Source organism: Scyliorhinus torazame, chromosome 2, assembly GCF_047496885.1.
Source record: "Scyliorhinus torazame isolate Kashiwa2021f chromosome 2, sScyTor2.1, whole genome shotgun sequence".
Classification (NCBI taxonomy): Eukaryota; Metazoa; Chordata; class Chondrichthyes; order Carcharhiniformes; family Scyliorhinidae; genus Scyliorhinus; species Scyliorhinus torazame.
This window is the reverse complement of record NC_092708.1, coordinates 382388936-382401172: the sequence shown is the minus strand read 5'-3', so window position 1 is coordinate 382401172 and position 12237 is coordinate 382388936.

Sequence of the window (12237 nt, the reverse complement as noted above, 5' to 3'; positions counted from 1 at the left end):
TTCTAAAACCTTCATGCTCTTGCCCCCTTCTCTGTAATCTCCTCCAGCCGAAAACCCTCTGAGGTATCGGCACTCCTTTCCTGCCAGCCCCTTGTGCGTCCCTGTTTTCCATTGTTCATTGTTGTGCCTTCAGCTGCCCTGACCCTAAGCTCTGGAATCCCCTCCATAAGTCTCGCTGACTCTCCACCTCCCCTCTTTAAGCTGCTCCTTAAAACCCATCAGCCCAGCCAAGCTTTTGATCACCTGCCCTCATATCCCCTTGGGTGGCTCGGTGTCAGATAATTTCTGTTTGATTATTTGAGTTGGATTCATTAGATGTGGGCAGGCTGACCGGGCCAGCATTACTTACCCATTCTTAATTGCCCTTGCACTGAGTGAGTGGGTCAATAGGCTATTTCATAGGGCAACCACATTGCTCTGCACCTGGAGTCACATTAGGTCAGATCAGGTAAGGACGGCCCTTCCCAAAAGGCCTTCCTGAAAGGACCTTCACTGGACCAGATGGATTTTTACGGCAATCAATAATGGTCATCATCAGCCTTTTGATGAAATACAAATTTCACCTTTTGCCATGGTGGGATTCGAACCGGGTCCCCAGAGCATTATGTCGCCATGTTACTAGTCTAGTGACAATACCACAGCGCCACCACATCCCCGAAGCACCTTGGGATATTTTACAACTTTAAAAGGCACTATATAAGTACAATATATCGTTGTTTAAGTGGCAGCCACCTAGTGGATCCAGGTCCCCCTCTCTTGAATCTTTCTCTCAGTTAGGGTCCATGTTTTTTTTAACGCAATCTCTGGTTTTCAATGCTAATCTACCTCACAGTACGTTTCGGTATCTGTTTATTAGTTCTGTCTGTGCTATTTTAGATTTACATAATTGTCTCCCCGCCTGTTTACTTCCTAATCTTCCTGTCTATCCATCAATCCAGCTACTTCGCCTTGTCCGTCTTTTTCTTTATGTTTACTCGCTCTTTCTGTCTCCAAGGCTGTCGATCCATCTACCAATCTCACTGTCTATTTATCTTTCGTGGCAGTGGGGGAATCCCTGCTTGAACGACAGAAGATTGATTGCACTCGGGGAGTACAGTAACAGAGTAATCCTTGTGTTGCCAGACCTTTATTTATTTATGTATTTAATGAAAACATGAGGTAAAGCTGTCTGCGCCAATTGACTGATCGATGCACTGGTGAGAACGGCAGCAGGGAATCTTTATTTGGGTCTGAACTACCTCGCAGGCTCCTTCTGGTGGTTTTTCTATCAAGACGGCTGTTCTCTGCCGAGCAGAATTATCATTTCCCATTTCGAGCACACAGAAGGGAAGGAAATCGTCCTGCACTTCAGCAGATAGCAAGCTAATTAAAAAAATTATGTTCCCGCATTCGCGAAACATTCCCATCCACATCAGCCCTCCTCCTAACAAAGCAGTGACCATCACTGCCTAGAAGGATAAGGGCAGACACATAGGGACTCATTCACCTCCAGGTTTCCCCTCTAACATCAGACATATTCTGATATGGGCCTCCCATGTGGTCAAATTCCAACACATGTCAGATGGGACTCAGCCGCGAGCAGTCTTACTTCTGGACTCATGAGATGGCGAACACAAAACAAAATCTAGGCTGACGCACCAGTACAGGGCTGGGGGAGTGCTGCGCTCTCAGAGATGGTCAGCGGGATTCTCTGACCTCCCTCCCCTCCCCCGCCGGGCCAGAGAATCACCGGGGGGGGGGGGGGGGCGCAAATTCCTCCCCGCTGTCCCGACGCTGGCTGCCGTATTCTCCGGCGCCAGTTTTCAGGCAGAGGCGGGGTTCACGTCACGCCGGTCGGGGGCTGTTGGCAGGGTCCCCCCCCCCGGCAATGCTGCAGGCCCTGATGGGCCGAGCGGCCGTCTGTTTTTGGCCAGTCCCGCCGGCGTGGGTTAGACATGATCCCACACGGAGGGACCTGGCAGGTAAGTCAGCTGGGGCGGTCCTTGGGAGGGCGCGGGTGGATCCGACCCAGCGGGGGGGGGGGGGTGGCGGGGGCCATGGTGGCCTGGCCCGCGATCGGGGCCCACTGATCTGCGGTCTCGCCTGTGCCGTGGGGGAACTTCTTCCTTCCGCGCCGGCCCCTGTAGGGCTCCGCCATGGCCGGCGCGGAGAAGACGATCCCCTGCGCATGCGGCAGAATACGCCGGCTGGTCTGCGCAGGCGCGGAACCATGCCGGTGGTTCCGCGCATGCGCGGGATCACGCCAGCCCTTTGGCGCATGCGTGGACTCGCCCAGTCACTTCGGCGCTGGCTGGCGCGGCGCCAATCTTTCGCCGTCCACCTAGCCCCCGGAAGTGTGGAGAATTCCGCACTTTCGTGGGCTGTTGACGCCGGAGTGGTTCGTGTCGATTTTCCCGCCGGCGTGGGTACTTAGGCCCGCGAAAGGAGAATCCCTCAATTAGGTGAATTGGACATTCTGAATTCTCCCTCCATGGACCCAAATAGGCGCCGGAATGTGGCGACTAGGGGATTTTTACAGTGACTTCATTGCAGTGTTAATGTAAGCCTACTTGCGACAATAAAGATTATTATTATTATATTTTGCAATTGGTGGGAGCAGTTGAACAGCTGGAGGTCTGCTCCAGTGGTCATGGTGACCAGCCTCCAGTTGCAGCACTCTCATTCAGTAATAGCCTCCTTTGATTCAGTGCAGTTTCCCTTTAAGAGGGACAGACTACCTTCAAGAGCTGTAAGTTAGTTTTAACACATGCTCACTTCATAAGGGCTTTGAGTTGTCAACTGTGGCACAACAGGTAGTACTTAGGGGCTGGTATAGCACAGTGGGCTAAACAGCTGGCTTGTAACACAGAACAATGCCTGCAGCGCGCGTTCAATTACCGTTCCGGCCTCCCCGAACCGGTGCCGGAATGTGGCAACTAGGGGCTTTTCACAGTAACTTCATTGAAGCCTACTTGTGACAATAAGCAATTATTATTATTATTACTTTTGCGTCTGAATCAGAAGTGTTCAAGTTTCACTTGAAAGACTTGAGCATAAAATCTCGGTGCATGTTCCATTGAGGTTACGAGGGAGAGCTCTACTGTTAGCCGTGTCAGCTATTCTCGGGAAGGTGGTGGCAGTGCAGTGGTTTCATCACTGGGTTAGTAAGGGCAGCACTGCAGCACAAGTGGATAGCACTGTGGCTTCACAGCGCCAGGGTCCCAGGTTCGATTCCCTGCTGGGCCACTGTCTGCTTTGAAGTCCCGCATTGCAAGATAATCGGATGGATTAACTTCATCGCTGGCTCCACCATCCGACGGCGAATACCATACCGTGAGGGCGGCAATCCCCTCAAAAGCACCTGTGTCACCAAAGACAGGGCCCCACCCCGCCTCCCTCCAGCTGCCAAGCCTCAATGAGGACTAAAGCCTTTTACCTAACCTCATTGGGGTTGTGAAACAACTCTCGATACATAGCATGAACTGGGCAAACCACGAAAAGACAAAGAAAGAGATGTGCCCAAGGATAAAAACAAAGCCCGAAAGATGAGCAGAGCCGGAGCTTGTGAAACCGCGGCCGCCCGTCGAGCTCACAACATGCGATTCCAAGTTGATTTTAACGTGCCGCATCGTTTCAACTGTCATTTTTTAAGGACGGTCTTTATTACATTGAAGTTACAGTGCAGAAGGAGACCATTCGGCCCATCGAGTATGCACCGGCCCTTGGAAAGAGTACCCTTACCAAGTCCACACCTCCACCCTATCCCTTTAACCCAGTAACCCCCATCTAACCATTTTGGACATTATGGGCAATTTATCATGGCCAATCCACCTAACCTGCGCATCTTTGGACTGTGGTTGGAAACCGGAGCACCCGGAGGAAACCCACGCAGACCCGGGGAGAACGTGCAGGCTCGGCACAGACAGTGACCCAAGCCGGGAATCGAACCTGGGACCGTGGCGCTTTGAAGCAACATTGGTAACCACTGTGCTACCGTGCTGCCCCGAAAAAAAGGAAGGCACATAGTCCACAGGATTCGAACCTGCGTGACAAAAACCCCAGTGAATTTCTAGTCCATCGCCTTAACCACTCGGCCACGACTATGAGTAAGGTTTTGCTTCATTTTATACTTTTGAACATGGGTAAAGCATTCCGGAATCTGGGGCGGGATTCTCCCTTACCTGACGGGGCGGGGGGTTCCAGCGTAATGGAGTGGCGGGAACCACTCCGGCGTCGCGCCGCCCCAAAGGTGAGGAATTCTCCGCACCTTTAGGGGCCAGGCCCTCACCTTGAGGGGCTAGGCCCACGATGGAGTGGTTTCCGCTCCGCCGGCTGGCAGGGTAGGCCTTTGGCACCACGCCAGCCGGCGCCGAAAGGTCTTCGCCGGGCGACGCATGCGCGGGAGCATGAGCGGCTGCTCACGGCATCCCCGCGCATGCGCAGGGGAGGGGGTCTCTTCCGCCTCTGCCATAGTGAAGACCATGGCGAAGGCGGAAGAAAAAGAGTGCCCCCACGGCACAGGCCCACCCGCGGATCGGTGGGCCCCGATCATGGGCCAGGCCACCGTGGGGCACCCCCCGGGGCCAGATCGCCCCGCGCCCCCCCCCCCCCCCCAGGACCCCGGAGCCTTCCCGCGCCGCCGTGTCCCCCCGTTCAAAAGGTGGTTTAATCCACGCCGGAGGGCGAGGGTTGACAGCGGCGGGACTTCGGCCCATCGCGGGCCAGAGAATCGCTAGGGGTGGGCCCGCCGACCGGCGCGATACCCGCCGACCCGCGCGGCACCTGCCGAATCTCTGGTGGCGGAGTATTCAGGACACGGCGGGGGCGGGATTCACGCCAGCCCCCGTGATTCTCCGACCCGGTGGGGGGTCGGAGAATCGCGCCCCCCATGCCTTAACGATGCTGTGGGTGTACCTGCAGCGGTTCAAGAAGGCAGCTCACCATTACCTTCTCAAGGGAAATTAGTGATGGGCAGCAAACACTGGCCTAGCCAGCTACACCCACACCCCATAAATTGTTATTTTTTAAACCTGGCACGTGGTTTTGTTTTGATCAGGCAGAGCAAAATAGGAGTTCTAATGACTATTGACATTACTCATGGTATAATTGGTCTCTTCAAACGTTGCCTTCTGCCCACTTGGTGTACTTCCAACGACTTCTTCAGACAATTACAGGTCTTCAGGGCTATTCCACCCCACAGGAGCAAAGAAACATCCTCTGGGTAGATTACTCCATGCACTGATATTCATATTTAATTTAACAGAGTACATACTCAGACTTTGATTAATTTGTCCAGGATAGGAGACAAGAAGCATGAAACATAGACGGTGCAAGGTTCAAGATGTGACATTTATCAGGATTCTGGTCACACGCAGCAGAAAGGATACTGTGCAGGAGGTTGTGGATCGACAATATTTCTTCCATTTGTCAAGGAGGGACCATTTAAAATGAGAGGGCAATGGAAGTTACACATGAATGCAAGGTACACGCTGTTCAATGGGTTTGCTGCGCAGCAGTATATCTGGTCTGACAGACCTGTCCTGCCCTCAGATATCGATATTCTGATGCAACCCTTTAACATTCAGCTGATAAAATGGAGTTATGCTTAACTTGGCCTGTCCCTTTAAGGCTTGCAATTCAAAGGATACGCGCAGCAGGACAATGTAAGGACAAGGGCAGTGTTGCGTTATGCTTCTTCATGTAGCATAAGCTGCTTCCTTGATGTATACTCTGACAAAGGAAGGTTCAGACTTTGAGATAGGTTTAACACATTTATTGAACAGTTAACAATTCTCCTACTTGAGTTCGGCTCTCCTGCTAATCTTGCTATAGTAACTCAGTCTAACTAACCAGTCTGCTCTAATCCATGCGGTGGGTGTGATGCTTCCTGATCTGCCCCTGTCTCTCTGAGTGTCGCCTGTGGAAAAGAGAAAGAACATGTGTGCCCTGTCCTTTTATATGGGTTGCCCCCTTGTGGTAGTGTCACCTCTGGGTGTCTTGACTGCCCATTGGTTGTGTCCTATTCTATGTGTTCATTAGCTGTCTGTCTGCATGTCATATGTCTCTGGTGCTCCCTCTAGTGTTTACTCAGTCCTAGTGTATCTATATTAACCCTTTGTGTCTACAGTGATGCCTATCACCACAGGCAGTAGGCCCATTGGAAAAACATCTCGTCCAAGTTACCCTCCAAGTCACAGGCAAGATCAAAATCCTGGAACTCCCTTCTTGACAGCACTGTAGATGTACCTACACCACGTGGACTTCAGCAGTTCAAGAAGACAACTCACCACCAGCTTCTCAAGGGCAATTAGAGATAGGCAACAAATGTTGGCCTGGTCAGCTACACCCAAATCCCACGAAAGAATAAATTTAAAAAACTTCCCATCTGACATGGACCCACACCGGCCTAATTCACCATCACTGGGTCAAGGTCCCTCCCCAGCAGCACTGTAGGGGTACATTTCTCACACGGACTGCAGTGCTTCATGTCGTAATGTGGGTTTGTTATGACGCTGTGGTTGTGTCCCACTCATTGGATCGTGAGGCTTGTGTGTTGAAACATAAACACCTCTACCGGTCGGCTTTAACTATGGATGGTTGCTCCCGCCATGCAGGCTAGCTGCTTACAGAGTGTAGCTTCCAGCCTGCTCTCGGAGCACGGTAGCACAGTGGTTAGCATAGTTGCTTCACAGCTCCATCGACCCAGATTCGATTCCCGGCTTGGGTCACTGTCTTGTGCGGAGTCTGCACGTTCTCCCCGTGTCAGCGTGGGTTTCCTCTGGGTGCTCCGGTTTCCTCCCACAGTCCAAAGATGTGCAGGTTAGGTGGATTGGCCATGATAAATTGCTCTTAGTGTCCAAAAAGGTGAGGTGGGGTTACTGGGTTACGGGGATAGGGTGGAAGCATGGGCTTAAGTAGGTGGCTCTTTTCAAGAGCCGGTGCAGACTCGATGGGCTGAATGGCCTCCTTCTGCACCGTAAATTCTATGATTCTATGTGATTACATAGATCACACTGTGGCACTCTCCAGCCTCAGGTTAACACTTTGTCTGCTGAGCACCTGTACAATGTAACGCATGCAGTCCCGTATCATAAGAACATAAGAACTAGGATCAGGAGTAGGCGATCTGGCCCTTCAAGTCTGCTCCGCCATTCATTGAGATCATGGCTGATGTTTTGTGGACTCAGCTCCACTTTCCTGCCCGAACACCATAACCCTTTATTCCTTTATTCTTCAAAAAGCTATCTAACTTCATCTTGAAATCATTCAATGAAGGAGCCTCAACTGCTTCAATGGGCAGGGAATTACGTAGATTCACAACCACTTGGGTGAAGAAGTTCCTCCTGAGCTCAGTCCTAAATCTACTTCCCCTTATTTTGAGGCTATGCCCCCTAGTTCTGCTTTCACCCGCCAGTGGAAACAACCTCCCCGCATCCATCCTATCTATTCCCTTCATAATTTTATGTTTCTGTAAGATCCCCCCCCCCCCCCCCGTATCATCACAGTTCATGAATGCGGCTCACCCCCACCTTCTCAAGGGCCAGTAGGGGTCGGCAATAAATGTCAACCTTATCACCCTCTTCCCCCAGAAGGAATGTTATTTTTTAAATGGCTCAAATACTCAAAGTGGGGAAGCTGATCTAAATAGGCAGACCCTTGAGGCTAATGGTTAGAAGGTAGCTTGTGTGAACTGGCAGCTGCAAGTAAATCTCAGTGGGGAGAGGCGCTACTGAACGTCTCATTGTCGGACTAACAGTCAGTCTGAGAAATGGGGCCCCTGCCCCTGCCCAGATGGAGGTATGGTGTAGTGACATCGCTGGAGCAACTAAGAATTACAGTCATCACTATGACTGCTCCCGAATTTCAATTTATGTCGAGTTTGCTGATTTGTTTCGGCTGCTGATTTTTCTCACTGAAGTCATGTAAATAATGCCACAGCAGGCTGCTCCAATGCTTTCGAATTAGCATCTCGTGTCGGGGGTAAGAATTCTCTGGTCAGCATGTATACCAACATCAATCTCCTCGTAAAAGAAAATAATGCGTTTAAATCGGCAAAGGTATTTTACAAGAGTATTAGTCAAAAGAGGCTTATTAAAATGGGATGAGACCCCTGAGATAGGAGAATTGTCATTTTGTAGATAATGATTAAAAAGTGGCAGAGCTATTTATTAAGTACTTTGCGTCAATCTTTCAGTGGACAGTAGAGAAAGGAAAGACTTGCATTCGCGTAGCACCTTTCAGGTCATCCTGAAGGACTTTGCAGTCAATGAAGTACTTTTGAAGTGTAGTAATAGCAAATTACAGTAATTTGCTTTTATCCAGTGTTTAACTCACTGCCACCTCTCTTCCGGGAATGCCTACCATGAAGAAGTACTGCTCTTCTCTCCGACAGGATTTCCGTATGTCCCTCCCCGACTCTCCACCTTCACTGCTTTCCATTTCTCTCTTAATGTTGGACAAGGTATTTACCAAGAGTCGCTTCCACAACCATATTTCCTACCTCAGTGACTGTCTTCGTTTCCGACTTACCCCACGGGGATTTCACCTTAAATTCCACCCTGCATGTAACCTCCAGGATTACAGGTACCTCCAGGATATACAGCATGCTTCGAACTGCTGCTCTCGCCGCATCCTGAAAGACACTCTCAGTGCCATACGCCGCCACATGAAGACACTCGACATCTCTCTCCAGCAGCCCCGTCTTACTCTCTCTCAAAGCTGTCCCTGTCCTCAGTTTCATTTCATCCTTCGCATCATTCGACGCCTTAACAAGAACTCTTTGCTTCCCCCTTCCCCTCCCCCTACATCTACAGTTCACCCTCTGATGTAAGTTTCTCTGCTGTTTGGCCTCTCACGTCTTTTGTTCCCTCTGGGGACTGCCATTAGCACTCTTTCCCCTTGGTTTCTGTGGCCATTAGCACCCGGTTTCCCTGGGTTTCTGTGGCTATGACTCATCTCTCATTCTCACTCCGCAGTACAAATATTTCCCACTTTCTCTGTCTGTTAGCTTTGACAAAGAGCCATCAGACTCGAAACGTTAGCTCTTTTCTCTCCCTACAGATGCTGCCAGACCTGCTGACATTTTCCAGCATTTTCTCTTTCGTTTGAAGTGTGGTGACTGTTGTAATGTAGGAAACGGGGCAGGCAAATTGCGCACAGCAAGATCCCACAAATGGCGAGCCGATGGCGGCTGGATTAGCTCTCGCTCAGCAATCGTAGTCGAACAATGAATATTGGCCAGGGCACTGAGGGGAATTCCCTGCTCACCTCCAAAATAGTGCTGCAGGATCTACTCCATCCACTTGACTGGGTCTCGGCCTAAAAGACTGCACCTCCGGCAGCGCAGCCCTTCCTCAGTACTGCTCTGGGAGTATTTACCGAGGTTGATTTTGTGCTCAAGTTTTTAGAATGGGATTTCAATCCACAGCTTTCCAACTCGGAGTCAAGGCTGTTGGCCTTTACAGAACAGCTGACACCTTCAAAGGAGAAGGATACCAGAGGGGAGGTGAACCCCGAGATGATCAACATGAGGTGAGTCACATTCCAATGGATAAAATAAGACTTTTAGTTAGTTTTCTTAGGCTACAGGAAGGCCCGTGTCCAACTGAATAGATCTGCACGGACCACATATTCCAAAGCATTGTAGAGTGGATGCAGTGTATATGGACTTTAGGAAAGCCTTTGGGAGATTAGTGGGTAAGAAGTATTGATGAAATAATTTCATGGGATGTGAGCATCATTGGCAAGGCCAACATTTGCTGCCCACCCCTCGTTGCCCTTGAACTGAGTGGTTTGCCACACCATTTTAGAGGGCAGTTATGAATCAACCCCATTGTCGTGTAGACCAGTGTTTTTCAAACTTTTTTCCAGGGACCCATTTTTACCAACCGGGCAACCTTCGGGACCCAACCCGGCTGACCTTCGCGACCCACGCCGGCCGACCTTCACGACCCACGCCGGCCGACCTTTGCGGCCCACACCGGCCGACCTTCGAGGCCCACGCCGGCTGACTTTTGCGGCCCATGCCGGCCGATCTTCGCGGCCCACGCTGGCTGACCTGCGCGATCCACCTTGTTTGTTGCTGACAAAAATGGAGGAAATGGATTTGGGTCTCTTTGGCCCCAATGGTTCATAGATTATCATAGAATTTACAGTGCAGAAGGAGGCCATTCAGCCCATCGAGTCTGCACCGGCTCTTGGAAAGAGCACCCTACCCAAGGTCAACACCTCCACCCTATCCCCATAACCCAGTAACCCCACCCAACACTATGGGCAATTTTGGACACTAAGGGCAATTTATCATGGCCAATCCACCTAACCTGCACATCTTTGGACTGTGGGAGGAAACCGGAGCACCCGGAGGAAACCCACGCACACACGGGGAGGATGTGCAGACTCCGCACAGACAGTGACCCAAGCCGGAATTGAACCTGGGACCCTGGAGCTGTGAAGCAATTGTGCTATCCACAATGCTACCGTGCTGCCCCTGCTCCTTTGTCCCTTTGTTCCCTTTGGCCCCCCGAACTTGTAAAAAAAAGGCTGCGACCGTATAAACAAAATGCGGCCGCACTGCGCATGTGTGCCCAATCATCGGTGCACATGCGAATAGTTTTGCACATGCGCACCGATGATCTGGCACGCATGCGCAGTGCGGCTGAATTTTTTTGATATGTTTGTGGCCGTTTTGTAGGCCGCTTGCAACCACCGTTATTAAAAACCGGCTGCTGCGGTTGTTGCGCGCGGATTTATGCGATCGGGAGCGCCGCAACGGACGGCTCTGCGAGCCTCCCGACACCCGCCCGCGACCCTAGTTTGACAATGCCTGGTGTAGACCAGGCCGTGTAAGGGGTTCCTTCCCTAAAGGGCGCCAATGGACCAGATGGGCTTTTGCAAACAAAAGAGAAAGGTCCCATGATCACTTTTCAATTCCATTTGAACCGGTAATCCCCAGATCATTAGCCTGGCTCACTGGATTATTGGGCCAGTGACGTTTCCACTTTGCTAACGTCTCCCCCATCCCTCCATGGGAAAGATAACAAATGGGATCGCAAAATGGTTAGGACGAGAAAAAAAGAGAGGAAGCATTTGAGACAGATTCCTAGAATGGTGAGGAGTGGTTAATGGTATCCCCCAGGATCTATCTCCGTCCACTGTGTCCATCAATGGTTGGATATTGTCTAAAGCGAGTGGTAATGAAATTTGCAGCTGATACCAAAATAGGAAATATAATTAAATCTTGAGAAGCTGTACAGTGGGTTAATAAGATGGGGAATGAGAGTAAAAACTGAAATTCAATGTCGGTAAGTGACAGGTGGTACATTGTGGTTCAAAAGACCTAACTATAGTCATTGAAGCAATTATACTCTGAACAATAATGTGGAAGAGGTAAAGGTTTACAGGACATTTAAGGCAGCAACTCAGGTTGATAAAGTGATTAAACAAAGCTAATGGAATTTGATCACAGGAGATACAGGATATAAAAAGTGGGAGCCTAATAATTAAAAGCCTGTACATCAGACCTTAATAAGACCTCAGCGAGAGTTTGGAGCCCTTTATTGGACTCCACGCTACAATAAGGATGCTGGAACATCGGAGCGATTCAAGAGATTCGCGAGGATGCACAAACATAAAAGCTAAATGTTGTGGACGCTGGCAAGCTGAAATAAAAACAGAGAGTGCTGGAAAACCCCAGCGGGTCTGGAAGCGGCTGTGAAGAGCAAAGCAGAGTTAAAGGGTGGGATTTTCCCCATCCCGCTGAGGGTGAATCCCGCCCCACCACCACCGCGGAGGGTTCCCCGGCACCAGGACGAGCGGGCCACGCAGAGTGTCGTAGACGTTGGCGGGAACGGAAGATCTCACCGGCGGCCAATGGCGAGTGGCAGGAAAACACACCCCATGGGGTCGGAAAATTCCACTCAGAGTTAATGTTTTGAGTCCAATGTGACTCTTCTTTGGACTCGAAACATTGGCCCGTCACTTTCGGCTACCGGCGGGACGCCACGGGCCACCGATTTTACTGAGAAAACTGCACTTTGCTGCGCTCGGATGATGCGTCCAACCTTATCTTCCCTGTGGCAGCCTCGGGCCTCCAGTCCCCGAATCTGCGCAGACTCCAACACGGCGCAGGTGGAGTGCAGCCCCGCCCCCTTAGGATGCGGCCAGCTTGAGAACGCCCATTGGGGGCAGGCATTGAAACAATGGATTTAGATAGAAGACAACAGGCAACTATTTTAACAAGTGTTTGAAAGATATGTAGAA